Below are 12,761 nucleotides of genomic sequence, written 5' to 3'. Positions count from 1 at the left end.
GCCGGGAAAAATGGTAACCGGTAAACCTAGTACCTATTTGAAGCCGGGCGCGGACTTTATCCCTCATGCGACCTGAGTCTGGGTCTCCCATGCTAGCTATGGTGGGTACAAGTGCGGTCACTGCACGGCGGCAGCCGGGGTCAGTGGAGCATTGTATGCCAAGGCGGTGAGGCCTGGACGCGAATGGGGAATCGATGGGGACGGTTGTCATGTGTGGGGTCGGAGTACCCTGACATGTCGTGTGTTTAGGTTTACCTTGCAAGGTTAAAAACTCGATTTGAATCGTCTGCTTCTCGCAGCTAATGAGACTGATTGACCCCTTGTACTGCATCGAGTAAGAAGTGAAATGAGGTTACATGAGATAACTTGTTGATTGAACTAAATGATTGTTACCGTGTATGCTTAGAAGGAGCAAATCTAGCTAAGTTAATGATGATAGAATTTGAAAAGCTGAAAATTGATTTTAGAAACAGCTAGTGCTTTTGGCAAACCAAACCCCTCAGCCAAACAGCTGCATAGTCTAGAGGTAGAGTAGACTCCTCACACCGGGTAAGTCTAGCTGAGTATTAGTATACTCAGCCTTGCTTGTGGCACAATTTTTGCAGGTACCATTCAGGAAATGGTTGATGGTGTGACTTGGCCTACCACCCTGCCACCGGGTTGGACGGTCGAGTGGGATGTTGCTCCGGCAGGAGAGGAGCACGAGGAGTAGTGGGCGAGGCCTTGCCCAATTCCTCGATACCGACGACATCAATTATCCGCTGCACTTTATTTTGTGAACTTTATTTACTACGCAAAAACTCCGATTTATGTAATAACTCAGTACTTAATTTGAGGCTTCCTGTTTTATTGTATTTCTTCTGTGACTCACCTTCGAGTGAGATTGTGGAATTTGATCCTGGTTAAGTGGCTCTATCAGACTAGATCTGAGGGACTGACGGGTTATTCCGATTTAAGTGTGTTACGGCCCCTAGGGCGTGACATAGGCACTTAAGCTAGAATAATTCGGGCGGTTCTGCCACAGCTGGTATCGGAGCAAATTCCACCACAGAGAAGGACAATAAACCATGAATACCAATTTTCAAAATCTAAAACTTGCCTAGAAACTGCTATGGATCGTTAGGACTAGACCGCTAGACCTAGGACGAAAGGCCTTAGGCATAGAGGGAGAAATAGGTGGCTAACTAATTAGGCCCCGTGGGCCAGTACTTATATTTTTAAGGATGCCCTAAAATGGCACCCTATTTTCTTTTGAGAGGCAATGTTTCTTCCAGCATGCATGCATTATAAAACACCAAGAGAAATTAAAATTTGAGCTAACCCCCTTTCTTTAAAACCATCCAGGCTCTCTTTTTCTTTTTCCTTCCACCATAATCTTTACCTTTGATTCCCTTCCGCAGATGAATTCACTCACCCCCGCCAGTGGAGGAGACTCTCGTTTTAGTTCTGACTTCCTTTCTCGTGATGGCTTTCCCTCCATCTTGTGGGAAGTGCTTAACTCCGCCGGTTACCCTACGCCCCCTTTGTACACGGTGCAATTGTATGAGGAGCATCGGGTACCTCGTTGTCGGGTCTGGCTGACTTTGAAGGCTCATCCCCTTCAGCCGGGTTGGCGTTCTCTTGATTCTGAGACGATTGGACTCAGGACGGACGACACTGTTGAAGCAGCAGCCATGAAGACTCTGACGACTTTCTGTGGCTACCATCCCCTGGAGATGGTGATGCACCCCTTGGGACTCTTCCCTGCTGAGAAGAAGGATGATCCCATGTGGTGTAACCGCGTGAGCCATGTGAAGGATGTGTGGGCGATGTATCCTGACTTGGTTGGGAGGGTCACCGTTCAGTGCATGAGTGCGTTGTACCGCCTTCAGGCCCTTCAGAGCGATGCTATGGCACTCCTTGCTAACACCGCTCAGACTGCCAAGCTCACTCTCGACAGTCGGGAAGATTTTGTGGTCGACCTATCCACGGAGTTGGTGGAGAAGGATCTGCAGGTAGAGAGGCTGAGCCAGCGCATCACCACCTTGGAGCAGCAGGTGGAGATCCAAGACAACACTATTGATGTCTTGGAGAATCAGCTTCACGATGTGCAGAGGGAACTCGAAGAAGCAAATGACCACTTGGACATGCACCACCTGGAGATGGAGGCCAATGAAGCAGGAAGCGAGGGAGAAGAGGCTCCCGAGGAGCTAGGACCAGCCCCTGGTGCCAATGGGACTACCTCCGCGATGCCTTCTTCACCCGTATCCAGTGTCGCTTCCACCGCTCAGGGTTAAGCAGTCACTTTGACACTTTTAGGCAGATAGAAACCTATGCGAGCTTAGAAATATCATATTTTGGACTAGGCTTATGGGTACTTTCCCCTAATTGATGTAACCCTGCAAACTTTTGAAATCTGTGGGATCTTTGTCACCATGTTATCTTCATTTCGAACCTAATATTATGATTATGGCATTTTTCCTTCCATATGAGATGATATCTTGTCGTTCGAACCTGTGAGTTGGGATAACAATGGCGGCAATCTCTGTTTTCAGATGGCAGCTAGGCAGCGTCACGGGCAGAACGAGCAGGTTCCCCCGCCACCTCCTCCGGCTCCCACAGTGCAGGAGCTGATGGCTCAGCAGAATGAGATTCTGCGACAGCTCTTGCAGCGACAGCCCCACCCTCAGCAGCATGGTGGAGGCCAGCATCAGCGACCTCCGGCTATGGCAACATACCAGGAGTTTCTGAGCACGCAGCCGCCCTTGTTCACCAAGGCAGAGGATCCGTTGGACGCCGACGTATGGCTTCGCATCGTCGAGTCCAAGTTTCCCCTCCTCACGAGAGACTGCCCTGATGAGGCCAAGGCTCGCTTCGCCGCACAGCAGCTTCGCGGCCCTACTCAGACATGGTGGGACCACTTCCGTGCTATGCTCCCCGCTGATCGTGAAGTATCTTGGGAGGAATTCAAGACTGCCTTCAGAGGACACCACATCCCAGCTGGCATTCTTGATCGAAAGTTGAATGAATTTCTGTCCCTTAATCAAGGAACCCGCACGGTACTGCAGTATGCGCAAGCCTTCAACGACTTATGCCAGTATGCAGGGTATCATGCTGATTCTGATGAAAAGAAGAGGGATCGCTTCCGCAGGGGTCTCAATACCAAGCTGCGGGAACGACTCAACACTGTCCGGGCTGATAGCTTCAATGAGTTGGTCAACACATCTCCCAGGAGGATTGAATTGTTGCTCACCGGGCAGAGAAGAAGAGAAAGGCACCAATGGCAGCACCATCCGCTCAGGCTCAGAGGTTCCGGATTGTTTCTCACAATCAGAGCAGAGGTTTTCAGCAGTAGGCAGGCAGATGGGTGATCAGGCCACCTCAGCAGCAGCAGCAGCCGACACCCAACCGCTACCCAGCTCCCGCCCCAAGGAACAATCAGCCTCCGCAGCAGCAGCAGTTCCGCCAGGGCAATGGGAACAAGTGTTTCACTTGTGGCAATATGGGCCACTATGCCAAGAATTGTCCCAGGAACCAGCAGAGGCAGATGCCAGCGCCAAATCAAGACAAGGGAAGAAAGCAGAAGGTGCAAGTCAGGCAATGGAAGCTCAACTTCACTACCCTGGAGGAAGTACCTGAAGGAGCTCCTATCATGACCGGTACCTTTTCAGTTTATAATCAACCTGCTTTAATTCTGTTTGATTCCGGTGCATCTCATAGTTTCATTAGCCAAAAGTTCGGTGCTAAATGTAAACTGCCATTCTCTGACTCAAAAGGGTCATTCATGATAGTCACACCTGGGGGTAAAATTGCAACTAATCAATTGAACCAAAGTGTGCCTATTCAACTAGAAAGCCACATTATCAAAACCACTCTTCTTGTGTTGGGATTGGAGAATGTGGACATTATTCTAGGAGCAAATTGGATGACTTTGCACCAAGTTGTGCTTGATGTAGCCAGTCGTACCGTGGAAGTTAATTCTCCGTTCTGCGGGAATTTCACCTTAATTCTGCCTATTCAGGGTTCTACTCAGTCATGTGCTTTCTCTATGACGGAGTTACCTCTGAAGAAGATCCCAGTAGTCTGTGAGTATGCAGATGTCTTTCCTGATGAATTGCCAGGAATGCCACCAGACAGGAATATTGAATTCGCCATCGAGTTGCAACCGGGAACGGCCCCAATTTCCAAGAGGCCCTACCGAATGCCACCCGCCGAGTTGGCAGAATTGAAGAAGCAATTGCAAGAGTTGCTAGATAAGGGATTTATTCGCCCAAGCACTTCACCTTGGGGATGTCCAGCACTATTTGTGAAGAAGAAGGATGAAAGCTTGAGGCTGTGTATAGATTACCGCCCTCTTAATGCGGTAACTATCAAGAACAAGTATCCTTTGCCTCGTATTGATGTTCTTTTTGACCAGTTGGTCGGGGCCAAGGTGTTTTCCAAGATAGACCTTCGCTCTGGCTACCATCAGATCAAAATACGAGCAAGTGATATTCCGAAGACGGCATTCTCAACCAGATATGGGCTATATGAATTCTTGGTGATGTCATTCGGGCTGACAAATGCACCAGCATACTTCATGTATCTGATGAATTCTGTTTTTATGCCGGAATTGGACAAGTTCGTGGTGGTTTTCATCGATGATATTTTGGTGTACTCAAAGAACGAAGAAGAACATGTCGGGCATTTGCATGTAGTGCTTCAACGTCTGCGAGAGCACCATCTTTATGCCAAGTTATCCAAGTGTGATTTTTGGCTAAAGGAAATCAAATTCTTGGGTCACACTATCTCTCAGGCTGGAATAGATGTTGATCCTGATAAAGTGCAAGAGGTGATGAACTGGAAGCCACCAACAACGGTCCGCCAGATTCGGAGTTTTCTGGGATTAGCTGGATATTACCGAAGATTTATTCCGGACTTCTCTCGAATTGCGAAGCCTATCACTGAGTTGCTGAAGAAAGAAGTCAAGTTTGTTTGGAGTCAGAAGTGCGAAGATGCCTTCCATGCATTAAGGCAGCATTTGACCACAGCACCAGTATTGGCGCAACCCGACAGCAGCAAGCCTTTTGATGTGTATTGCGATGCCTCTGGCACCGGGCTAGGTTGTGTCTTGATGCAAGACAACCGAGTCATCGCTTATGCCTCAAGAGCACTCAGGCCTCATGAGCAAAACTATCCCACTCATGACCTCGAGTTGGCAGCAGTGGTTCATGCATTAAAGATGTGGAGGCACTATCTAATGGGAACCCACTGCAACATCTTCACTGATCATAAGAGCCTTAAGTACATTTTTACTCAGGCTGATCTCAACATGAGGCAGAGAAGATGGCTAGAGATGATCAAGGATTATGACCTGGAGGTACATTATCACCCAGGAAAAGCTAATGTAGTAGCAGATGCCTTGAGTCGGAAAATGCAATGCAATTGTGTTCTGATGGATTCTCGCATTAACACCTTGTGTGATGAGTTGAGCAAGATGCAAATTGAAGTGATTCCTTCTGGTTCATTGTCTCACATTTCTGTTGAGCCAGCTTTGCAAGACCAGATTATCATGGCCCAGCTCAGTGACAAGGGAGTGCAGATTATCAAGAAGAATCTCCATCAGAAGGTTGAGAAGTACAATTGTTTCCGCCAGGATGAAAAATGTGTGCTATGGTTCAAAGGCAGATTGGTGATTCCTAAGGACCAGGACCTCAAGAGGAAAATTTTGGATGAGGCCCATCTCTCCAAATTCTCTATGCATCCGGGAAGCACCAAGATGTACCATGACCTGAAGCCTTTGTACTGGTGGACCAGAATGAAGAGGGAGATAACCCAGTATGTATCTGAATGTGACACCTGTCAGAGGATAAAGGCAAGCCACTTGAAGTCAGCTGGAGCTTTGCAACCACTGTCCATACCTTCGTGGATGTGGGATGACGTCAGCATGGATTTCATTGTGGGTCTGCTCAACACCTCTCGTCATCATGATTCAATTTGGGTTATTGTGGACCGATTGACGAAAGTGGCACATTTTCTTCCTGTGCACACCACTGACAAGGCTCAGAAATATGCAGAATTGTATATTGACCAGATCGTGGGTTTGCACGGATTACCTCGGACCATTGTTTCTGACCGAGGAGCCCAATTTGTTGCCAGATTTTGGGAACAATTGCAGGAGTCTTTGGGAACCAAGCTAATCAGGAGTTCAGCTTACCACACATAGACTGATGGTCAGACGGAAAGGGTAAACCAAATTCTGGAGGATATGCTGAGAGCTTGTGCAATCGATAGTGGCAAGAACTGGGATAAGCACCTCTCCTTGGCAGAGTTTGCTTATAACAATAGTTATCAATCCAGCCTAAAGATGGCACCTTTTGAAGCTCTCTATGGAAGAAGGTGCAGGACACCACTCAATTGGTCTCAACCTGGTGAAAGAGAAGTTTTTGGACCTGATTTAGTGACTGAAGCCGAAAGGAAGGTCAAGCTAATCAAGAAGAATCTAGAAACTGCTCAGGCCAGGCAGAAGAGCTATCATGATAAAAGAAGGAAACCTCTCCAGTTCGAGGTGGGAAGTTTTGTATACCTCAAGGTATCACCCACCAAGGGAGTGCAGAGGTTTGGGATCAAAGGCAAGCTAGCCCCTCGTTACATTGGACCTTATGAGATCATAGAAGCATGTGGACCAGTGGCATACAAGCTGAAGTTACCTTCAAGGATGTCTGCCATTCACAGTGTTTTCCATGTATCTCAGCTGAAGAAGTGTGTTCGATTGCCGACTGAGATCATAGCAGAGCCAGAATTGGAGATAGAGCCAGATCTATCGTACCAAGAGTACCCCTCCAAGATTCTGGATTGCAAAGAAAGATCAACTCGGGCTAAATCGATCAAGATGTACAAGGTCCAGTGGAGTAATCACTCAGAGGAGGAAGCTACTTGGGAAACCGAGGAATTCTTGATATCCAACTTCCCCGATTGCCTACCTAAGGAAGCTGGTACGTAATCACCCCCAACCCCTCCCCCTGCCCTTCGAATCTAATTTTCAAAAATATGATCTTAATTCAGAATGAAGTAACTATGAAGTAAAACTTAAAAGGACTTCCTTCTGAAGTTGCAAAGAGAATGGCATTCGAAGAGCAGTTTCACCTTAATAATGATAATCACCCATTTCCTATAAGTCTCACCCTTCGCTTCACCCTGGGAGGACTCTGGCCCGAATCTCGGGACGAGATTCCTTTAAGGGGGGAAGGCTGTGACACCCCAGTGTCACCTAGGGTTTCCCTCAAATACCAACCCAAGAACCATTATTTTATGTGAACCAAAGTAAGCATGAGCATCAAAATAACTTAAGCACTAAAGGATTCACCAAGTATATACTTAAAAGTATCATGATCAAAACAATTGAGTCTTTTAAAAAGATAAGAATGTACAACCCTAATGAAAACCCTAAGTGAGCCCCATGAGCAAAATTCAAGAAAGTAAGAAAAAGGGGATGAAAAGTTTAAAATTATGACTTGAGCCAATTATAAAAATTGAAGTATATTTAATGAGCAACAAGAAAGGTTGAGAAAGCTTAGCCAAAATAACTCAAATAAAATCCCAAATCAAGCTTCTCATGTGGGGACTTAATGGGAATTCTGAATTTCAGAATTCTGAAATTCAGACCTTGAGCCAAAGATCAGGGATGTTCACCTTGATCCCTAACTCGAATCCTGATGGCCCCATTGACAAAATTGTGTCTAACTAACCCCTCTGTCGTGTGCCAGAAGATGGCATTGGGACGCGAGCCCTAGACACGACAAACCTTGGATTTGCCTCGGGTTTGGGCAGGGAGACAGACCGGATTTCCTGGCTCCATATCTCTGCAACTAGTAGGCAAAATCCTATGACCCCCACACAAGAATGGTAGCTTGTAGGGAGGAGAAGAGGTTTTGTGCACTGACCAAGGCGAGAGCAGGCTCGGATGAGCGACCACACACGCCAGAACTTGGGCAGAACGCACGGGCACACGTGTTCGACCCTGGTCGGCACGCCAGAGCTCGCCCAACCCGCGCGCGCGCTCGCCCCGGCATCCGGTCAAGTCCGCCACGCGCCCACGCCCTCGGTCGTGTCCGCCCGCGCCTATAAAGCCTCCCCGGGTGCACCTCACTTCGCCCCGCACTCACCTTCACCGGCCAGCCCCCTCTCCTTAGCTCCGGCGAGCTCAATGCCGCCCGCCATTGCCGCTAGAGCTTCGGCCACTGTGGCCAGCCCACTCCAGCCATCCTCGAGTCGAACCAGTGCTTCGGCTAGCTCCGCCAGTAGCCCGTGAAGCTTGCCAAGCCCTCGGACCTGGCCAGACTTCACCGGAGGACCGAGATCGACCTCACCGGACTTCGGTCTTTCGCCGCCGCGCGTGGACTGAGCTATCCAGTGAGTCTCCGACCGATTCCTTGCACCCATATCTTCTCTGGCATCCCGTGAACCTCTCTGACCCATCCAATTGCTCTATCTCGCCGTGACCAGGCCGGACTCCTCGCCGCCGACAAACAACCCCGCCTACGCGCGTGGACCGACCGACTCCGGCCATCTCCGACAGCGACCCGCACACCGTTGTGATCCCCGAGACCTCCCCTGCGTCCTCGACCACTTCACCGGAGCAATCTCGCCGCCGGTAAGCCCCTCCGCCCTTTCTTCCGCCGCAGTTACTGTTTGAGATAGAAGAAGGACCTCGGGTTAGGATTTGTAGAACCCGAGGGGTTTTCTGTAACGTCAGTGACTCATGTGAATAGTAGCTTAAGGACTGATTCGCGAGGAAAACTTAAAAACCCGCCAGGGACCCAGTGCAAAGTGGATTTCCATTAAACCAATTCTGTTATTCTTTTTAAAATAACCAGAGAACTTGTAAAATCCATAACTTGATGAATTCTTAATCAAAAGATGTCAAACCAATTTTGCTAGCTCCTAAATATTATGAACTATCATTTAAAAATGATAAACCCTATGCTAGGGGTGGGCGTTCGGGTTACCCGAAAATTTCGGGTCGGGTAATTCGGGTTTTTAAAATTTCGGGTTTTGAGAATCGATACCCGAAATTACAACGGTTTTTGCAATACCCGAAAATTCGGGTACCCGAAATTTCGGGTTCGGGTTCGGGTATTCCCGAACTACCCGAACTATTGTGTCGACTTCATAAAAACACATACACCCTATTAAATTAGTATAAAATATAGTTTGAATAATGATATACATGGACATATAAAACACAAGCAATCTACAATCACAAGTTATGCACACATACACATATTTATAAATGTACAAATTAATAATTAAGCATGACATGAGTACATGACACATGAAAGTTCGGGTAATTCGGGTATTTCGGGTACCCGATTGTGATACCCGAATTACCCGAACTAAATTCGGGTTTTGCAAGTTGCTACCCGAAATTCCCAAACAAAATTCGGGTTTCGGGTATTTCGGGTTCGAGTTCGGGTATTCCGGGTTCGGGTTTCGGGTTACGGGTTTTTTGCCCAGCCCTACCCTATGCTTTCTGTTCTAAATTTTAGAGTTTAAAATTAAAAACAAAAACCCACCAAACCATGTTTAATTAAGGAAAATCAGTTTTTCTTTTGTGCTGAACTTAAGAAAATTTGTAGATGATCAAACCTCATTTAGACACTATTTAAAAATAGTAGGAACCCCAGCATTAGAAATTATGATGTGCTTATTCATTTAAAGCTATTTTGCCCAAAACTTAGGAAAAATCAGAAAGGCATTAGAAATTAATGAACAGTGATTAAGATTATTTTTCCTAGTTTACTTATGTAACAGAGAACCTAGGAAAAATACAGAGACCATTAATTTGGAACAGTTTTAAATTAAAATGTTTTATTTAGCCTTATATGGACTGAAAATCAATTATTAGAGTAGCAAAACTATAACCAAAATGAGTAATAAAAATCCAGTGGACTTACAACCACCAGAGTCCCACTACAAAAATAAAGACCACCTCAGCCCAACTTTTTAAGTAAGGAAAATAAATATAAAGTGATAATGAGGCATTTTCCAAATAAATCATGAACAATCCCTAATCATGTGATAATGGGCAACCAAAAATTTGCTAAGTCCATAATGAGATAAACCACCAGAGAAAAATGCAAACCCATGAAAAAGAAGCAATCTCATACCTATTGCTAATGATTTAAGAAAAAGGTCTTTTAATTCAAATAATGCATACCACCCCTTCCCTTAAGCAAATAGAGGCCAAACTTCAGAATGATTGCTCTTGCACAAAAGAATAACCAAGGAAAATAAGAACTCTGTTGTTTGATGTTTTTCAAATATAGCGGTAGTAGAAAGCACCCATTTGGCTAAAAACTTGAGAAAACCATATAAAAATAAGTAAAAGGTATTAATGACTAGAAATTTGTATCAAGTCATGTTGTAACACCTAAAAGCCAGCAAAAATAAGTTTTAGAGAATTACCCACTGTTAAATAGTAGTTGTAGTTCAAAGCACCCCTTCTGCCCTAGAATTTAATAATTTTGTCCAGAGAAAACTGTTCACTTTCTGATCTCCAAATTTTGAGACAGAGAAACATACACCAGTACCAAGCCACTGTAATTTTTGCCGGATTTTTGGAATTTTATAAAAGTAACTTGTAGTTCAAACCCACTCCAAAACATTAAAAAGAATAAAAGAAAAGGAAAGAAGAAATAAACCTCACCCCAATAAGTCTAACTTGAGAACTTATAAATTCTCCCTAAGACTTAAAAGGAATTCAGTGGAACCCCAAAAATAAACCTACTACTTACCTTAGCTAAGTTTAAACCAATTTACCAAGTATACCACCCAAGGGTCTTACATAAGTAAAGTTAACCTTGTTTAACTCAAGAAGATCATACACCTTTAAGTTGTAATTTCTAAAAGCACATATCATATCATGCATATATCTTACGCATTGCATTCATTAGATTGCAATCTTGCAGACAGAGAGTACGTGCTCATCCCCGAGCAAGGACCTGTCCAAGAGGAGGACCAGGAGCAGGCTTCCGAGGCTGCTATTGAGGATCTCCCCGCAGCCCCAACAATTGAAGGCAAGCCCCGGTTTTATGCATAACCGTATTATTATATGCTACTTTACTACACTTAATGCTTGTAGGATTGTAATGTGCACTTAAGTGTAGGAGTTGCTTGAAACCTCTAGTTGCATGAACTTAGGATTCCTTTTTGAGATGAATACTAGTATGCTAGGTCGAGTAGCTGCTTGCTAATCAGGATCTCGGTAGAAGTCGAGTGATTTTTCTAGCACTCGCGCGAGGTCAGGAATTGAGTGTGTTCATCTTGATAATGGGATATATGGTAGTCTATGGATTTGGATCCAGGGAGGATGCCTTGTCCATGAGACAGGAAAAGGAATTAAGGATTAATGTGTGCATACCTGAGTCAAGCTTTTGAACGTACTAAGCACATGCCGGGAAAAATGGTAACCGGTAAACCTAGTACCTGATTGAAGCCGGGCGCGGACTTTATCCCTCATGTGACCTGAGACTGGGTCTCCCATGCTAGCTATGGTGGGTACAAGTGCGGTCACTGCACGGCGCCAGCCGGGGTTAGTGGAGCATTGTATGCCAAGGCGGTGAGGCCTGGACGCGAACGGGGAATCGATGGGGACGGTTGTCATGTGTGGGGCCGGAGTACCCTGACATGCCGTGTGTTTAGGTTTACCTTGCAAGGTTAAAAACTCGATTCGAATTGTCTGCTTCTCGCAGCTAATGAGACTGCTTGACCCCTTGTACTGCATCGAGTAAGAAGTGAAATGAGGTTACATGAGATAACTTGTTGATTGAACTAAATGATTGTTACCGTGTAATGTTAGAAGGAGCAAATCTAGCTAAGTTAATGATGATAGAATTTGAAAAGCTGAAAATTGATTTTAGAAACAACTAGTGCTTTTGGCAAACCAAACCCCTCAGCCAAACAGCTGCATAGTCTAGAGGTAGAGGAGTAGACTCCTCACACCGGGTAAGTCTAGCTGAGTACTAGTATACTCAGCCTTGCTTGTGGCACAATTTTTGCAGGTACCATTCCAGAAATGGTTGATGGTGTGACTTGGCCTACCACCCTGCCACCGGGTTGGACGGTCGAGTGGGATGTTGCTCCGGCAGGAGAGGAGCACGAGGAGTAGTGGGCTAGGCCTTGCCCAATTCCTCGATACCGACGACATCGATTATCCGCTGCACTTTATTTTGTGAACTTTATTTACTACGCAAAAACTCCGATTTATGTAATAACTCAGTACTTAATTTGAGGCAACCTGTTTTATTGTATTTCTTCTGTGACTCACCTTCGAGTGAGATTGTGGAATTTGATCCTGGTTAAGTGGCTCTATCAGACTAGATCTGAGGGACTGACGGGTTATTCCGATTTAAGTGTGTTACGGCCCCTAGGGCGTGACTTAGGCACTTAAGCTGGAATAATTCGGGCGGTTCTGCCACAATGTGCGCGAGTCCATGATGGCATCTGAGGCAAAGAAACATTTGGAAAAAATATAACATGCCAACATACACCAACATATTACATTACCAAAATGTAATAATTATACAGACTCCAGTGTACAACTCGACTTCATTACTTATTTTACATAAGCATAACGCTTAGACTACACTATTCTAGTCTTCTTCATCCTTTGTTGCTCCATTTCCTGTTGTAGGAGACTGTTCGTCGGCAAGGTTCACGGAAGGAGGGGGCCTAAAAAGGTCCAGCTCCCCATCAGGTCCTTCATTTGTTGTACCCGATGGTCCGGCTCCCATTGCAGCAAT

The sequence above is a fragment of the Zea mays genome, chromosome 2 (assembly GCF_902167145.1).
Source record: "Zea mays cultivar B73 chromosome 2, Zm-B73-REFERENCE-NAM-5.0, whole genome shotgun sequence".
In the NCBI taxonomy this organism is placed as follows: domain Eukaryota; kingdom Viridiplantae; phylum Streptophyta; class Magnoliopsida; order Poales; family Poaceae; genus Zea; species Zea mays.
The sequence above is the reverse complement of the archived record's forward strand: the minus strand, read 5'-3'. Positions refer to the sequence as shown.